Source organism: Mesocricetus auratus, unplaced genomic scaffold, assembly GCF_017639785.1.
Source record: "Mesocricetus auratus isolate SY011 unplaced genomic scaffold, BCM_Maur_2.0 Super-Scaffold_100003, whole genome shotgun sequence".
Taxonomy (NCBI): domain Eukaryota; kingdom Metazoa; phylum Chordata; class Mammalia; order Rodentia; family Cricetidae; genus Mesocricetus; species Mesocricetus auratus.
In genome coordinates, this window is record NW_024429188.1 from 10,041,507 (window position 1) to 10,046,717 (window position 5,211).

A 5,211-nucleotide genomic window follows, 5' to 3' on the forward strand; every position below is an offset into this window, starting at 1 on the left:
TCTTCTATTCTTGGATTCTGGGTCCTCTACTATAGTGTAGACATCTTAACAAGGACCAGTCCACTGAGAAAAATGCACTGTCTCAACCCCAGTAGTATTTAGCTGACAAAGTACCTCTGTTGTAGGTGATAATTTTATTCATAATATATTAAATATTAATAGTAATACTAATAGTACTTTTCCTTTCATTTTTAATCAAATTTCCTTTTCATGAACTTCATAAATTATACTGGTTATTTGATATGGAAACATAAACAATATTTCTTACTGAGGAAGATATCTCAACATTTTAAAGGGAACATTTACTAGTCTTAGAATATTTTCATTGCTCAGAATCTACCATCTAGACCCAGTAGCCATGGAAACATTAGAATGTTTAGAGTTACATATTTCTCTGTACTAAGAAACCCCTGAAATTTGTCCATCCTAGAAGATAACTTTGAGTGTCTTGAGACTTCTTGGGTGTCCATTTAGTCTAAGCAGCTAATGGTCTTCAGGAAGATCTTCATCACCTTTGGATGGTGTCCCAAACCTGCTCATCTAAGTCCATATTGACCTTGATGTACAGCAATCCTTGTATTTTCAGTACTAGCTCCCAAGATCTCCATCTTTAGGTAAGCCTTTCTGAAAGACCCTTTGAAAAGAAATAAATTGCAGCATTGACTCACGTGAAGCATACCATCATATCTTCTGTATATGTAAAAGTCATACCATTGAATATGTGCCAGGAAATGAAATACTTAAATTATGACTCAATAATCCAAATTATGGTGTTTGCCAATTTATAGGCTCACTCCTTTTATAAATAGAGTCAATCTTAGAGGTTTGTAAACTATTTTTATTAAGTTTTCTTTTACCAATTTTTTTCCTGCATTGTATTTTGGTCATGATTTGCCCCTCCCTCAATTCTTTCCAGATCCTCCCCACCTTCCTACCTTTTGGTAATGTGCAGGTTTACTGTGGCAATACATATAACAGCAAACTGACTGTCTTGGTTTTAAAGCATATAGTTCAGTGACATAAGGTCATTTCATTTTTTATAGATGCTTCTGGAACATTTGGTCTTCCTCACCTGAAGATTTATCCTCACTCACTTCCCAGTCTCTGGTAACCCCTACTGTACTTTCCATCCCTACAGATCTTACTCTACCAGGTATCTTATATGTGGGAAATGATGTAATATTGATTTGTTTGTGATTTTCCCCTTTCAATTACTATTATGTTCTCCAAAATTTCACATAGTAAATAATGTGTCAACATTGCCTCCTTCAGATTTGTATATGCCTTCAGCCATCAAGGAATATACACATGGATGGCACCTTTGCTTACTGTGAATAGTGCTGTGGATGTTGCTAAATGAACATGTGTTCAAGAAGATCCTTGAATTCTTTGGGGGAAAGGCCCCAAAACTGAAATGATACACCTTATGGCAATTCTCTGTTTTAGCCTGTGAGGGATGACTACTTAATTTTCCACTGGCAATGCAGAAAGGTTTTAACTATCTCAAGCCTTAACTTGCAGTCCTGTGTTATTCTTCTTAGAAAAAAAACATATTGTGCACACCACGTTTTATTTAAGATGACATAAGGAAGAAAGTATTTTATATTGTTTACAAGTTTCCATCACTTATCATGTTACTTTTTATAGGACATAGAGATGCCACTGTTGACCCCGACTGCATATAACAAATAATTCATTTATCTGTTGCCAATATTTCTGTTTGAATAAAATCCATCCACTATTAGCAAAACTAGGGAGCACTGCATTTGTTTGTGACCTATTAGGAAACTGGATTGCCCATTATATAAGTGTACCTTATTAAATTCAAATATATTATTTGACTATTTTGCAGATTGTTCCTAACCTACGAATGTTTAAAATCATAGATATGTGAATATTGTTTCACTTTCCTGAGGCTTGAAAGATTTTACATTGAAAAAATTTTCAGACAATACAATCTGGTTTGGATTCCCCTCCCCCAACTCTTCCTAGATCCTCCCAGACTCACCATCTACCCAAATCGATAAACATTCTCTCTCAGTGGAATACAAGCAGACATCTCATAATAATAAGATAAAATAAAACAAACCTGAGTTGGATGAAGCAAAGAATCTACCATGAGAAAGAGTCAAAGAAGAAACACATATAGATGCAGAGGCACACACATGAGTACACATAGAAATCCCATAAATGGTCAACATTGGAAACAAAAAAAGACATGTAAGGTAAAAAAAAAGGGGGTGTAAAAAAGAAGAAACAGAATGTTGATTCAAAGCATTATGGAACTAGGAATCTTCCAAAGATGCCTGTGAGTTCATTTTGTGTTGCCATCTTCTGCTGATCATGGTGGTCCTTTGTACACACAGTGAAACTTCTTTGGAGAAAACAAAATTTTCCTTTGATATTGGAGATAGTGTCTGAATTACGGATTGTGGCTTGGAGGATGGAGAGTTTTATTATTGAATATTTGCTTAAAAACCCTTATGAAAATGCATAGAACTGAATGGTTTTGTGTCCGAGGGACTGATGAGGGACTGATGAGGATTTGTTATGTGGTTCACACTCTGGCTCATGGTACTCCTTTTTATGTTTTCCTTTCAGATGCTTCATTTTCTCCCATAATTCCCTGCCAAGACCAACATTTCCTATTACTACTAAGTAGCTAAGACCACCTGGATCCATCTTCCAAATGTATAAATTCACCTATAATATGCGGAGGTAAGATGTAAAGAGAAACCTACACAGTGACTTTCAAATTTGTTCTCTGAAGAATAAACATGCATCCACCATACAGGTTTCAGACATGGAAAGCATAAAGTCTTCAGCAAGTTGAATTCTGATCCCTCAGAGCTCTTCTATAAACAGAGCATTAACCAAGCGGGGTATCAGTTCCAAATCCATCTTGTTAGTATAACTTTTCAAGTAAGACATCTGTGACTTCACTCAGTTAGGAGCATAATGGGTATGTGAGAGAAAATGTTTCTGGCCAGGAAATACAGTTTTTGGGTTCCCTGAAGCCATCTTCACATGCAACCACTGACAGTTCACATTTCTACTGAAAGGAATACTCCATCTTTTCCTTTTCTGCATAACAACCCATTGTTATGCATTGTGTGTGTGTGTGTGTGCCCGCGCGCGTGCGTGCGTAGACATTTTACGGGCGATAGAAATCAGGGTCCAGCACATACTAGGCAATGACTATATACCACCTAACTGTATTTAGCAAATACCTTTTTAAATAGATCTTCAAGGTCATGCCCATTCTGATTTTAATTATTAAAGTCTCTATAGCTTTATTTAATAAAAATCTTAAAACTTTTAACACATATACAAAAAGAAATGTCAGCGCCTTCCAAAGCCAATTGGATAGACAACTGGTCTCCCTGGAGCTACTCTTTTGTGTTCATCTTGGAAAATTAAAAATTAACATACTTCTTTGGATACATAAACAAGTCACTTATATTTCATTATTATAAGTGAGTTAACTGGCTCATCTTTGAGAGGGTTGGAGTTCAGATCTCAGCAGCAACATAGTAGTTCCCAACCAGCTTTTCAGTCTAGTTCCCGTGTCTGACACTCTCTTCTGGACTCATCAGAGACCAGGTACACATGTGGTGCAGAGATGTACATGCAAGCAAAACACCCCAAAATCTCAAATAATAATGGTGAAATGTTTTATTTTATTTCATTTTATTATAGACTTATGTGTCTGTGGGGGAATTTGCATGTGGGTGCCATGTCCTTGGAGGCCAGAAGTGGGCATTGTATCCCCTGTAGGTGGTTGTGAACTGCCCCAGGAGAGTGCTGGTAAACAAGCTAGTCATCTGCAAGAACAGCAAGTGCTCTTATCCACTGAGCAGTCTTCAACCACTTTCTTTGTTCTTATCTACAGTTATGTACATGGTTAATATACATACATACACACATACATACATACGTATATCTTAAATGCAACTTTAGACAGGTGGAACAAAATGCCTATTTAGAGTGCTCTAGCAACACCTCATGCTGTGTCTTCTCTTTTTCCTGGTGTTCCTGGTTGATTCCACAATTCTCTGACATCACCTACAGTTCTGCTGAAGTGAAGGTGTGGATCTTCAGACTGGCAAGCCTCATTTGCAGCTCTATTGTCTGGGGTTTTGGAATAAGCCTAGCTACTAGTAGATACTGGCGTCTGTGGGAATTCAACAACAAGGCTCCACACCTGGTGTACATTGGACTGTGGGAAGCTTACTATTATGAAGAAGTCAACAAATCGGGTTTAATAACCAGGGTGCCCGTGCACAGTGCTATGAACTCCAACTGGACCATTTCAATAGAAATTGAGTATGCACGGGGCTTGATTTTATTGATTAATTTTATGCAGCCCATAGTCCTTATTTTCACCTCATTGGCCATTATGGTCTGCTGGATGAGAGCTCCATACCCTGATTTCATGATGTTGTGCTACAAAACCTCCATATTGTTTCTGATTGTCAACATAATTTGCACAGTTTGGGCTGTGAGCTGGAACCATGTTGCAGACATTTACGGTAAAAGCACCCTTGATTTCCCACCAGCGTTTCCCGTTGGGAAAGATGATCTGCTAAGGAAGCAGAAAACCCATGTGCTCCCATTGGGTTTGCTGATGGCCATGCTTTCAGTCATCAGCATCTTTATGTTGTTGTATGAGATGTGGTTGATTAAACCACAGACTAGAGTTAAGCCCTCGATTGTCTCGATAAGTCAACATATGACAACCTTAGCTGAGAGTCCTTTATCAGTAACATCTTCCGGAGTACTCATTTGAGATATTTTCTACATAAATATAAACATACTCTGGTCATCTACTCATTTAAAATAAAACATTCATTTGATTTCCCCAGGGTGTGTCACCTGCTTATGGCTAGCTCTATTCTACAAATGCACTCCTGCCTTTGAAGGTCTTCATTTCTAGAAATCTGTGGGCCAAGATCATAATACAGATACTCTTTACAAACAATGGCAGATGAGAGTACACACAGAGTTCAAGTTGCACATGGCCAAATCCAGGTTGCAAGGAAGTTCATAAATACGCTCACACCTACAAACAAAAGAAACCATATCTCCACTCTGTGATCTTTAGCATTAACACAGTCTTGAAGGTTGGAAAAAGACCTCTGACACCACTGAATGGGCTGGGATTTGGGGAATAAGGAGTCCACACTGTGCAATGGAGATAAATTAGTAGCA

At 37.8% G+C, this 5,211-nt stretch overlaps 1 long non-coding RNA gene across 1 annotated transcript; it reads left to right on the plus strand.

Annotated features, from left to right (window-relative positions):
* Positions 1-363: 363 nt before the first annotated feature.
* LOC121139814 lies at positions 364-4,859 on the plus strand. Its single transcript, XR_005876683.1, has 4 exons — positions 364-614; positions 1,044-1,153; positions 2,602-2,718; positions 4,072-4,859. It is a non-coding gene; the product is annotated as an uncharacterized LOC121139814 (long non-coding RNA).
* Positions 4,860-5,211: the final 352 nt, after the last annotated feature.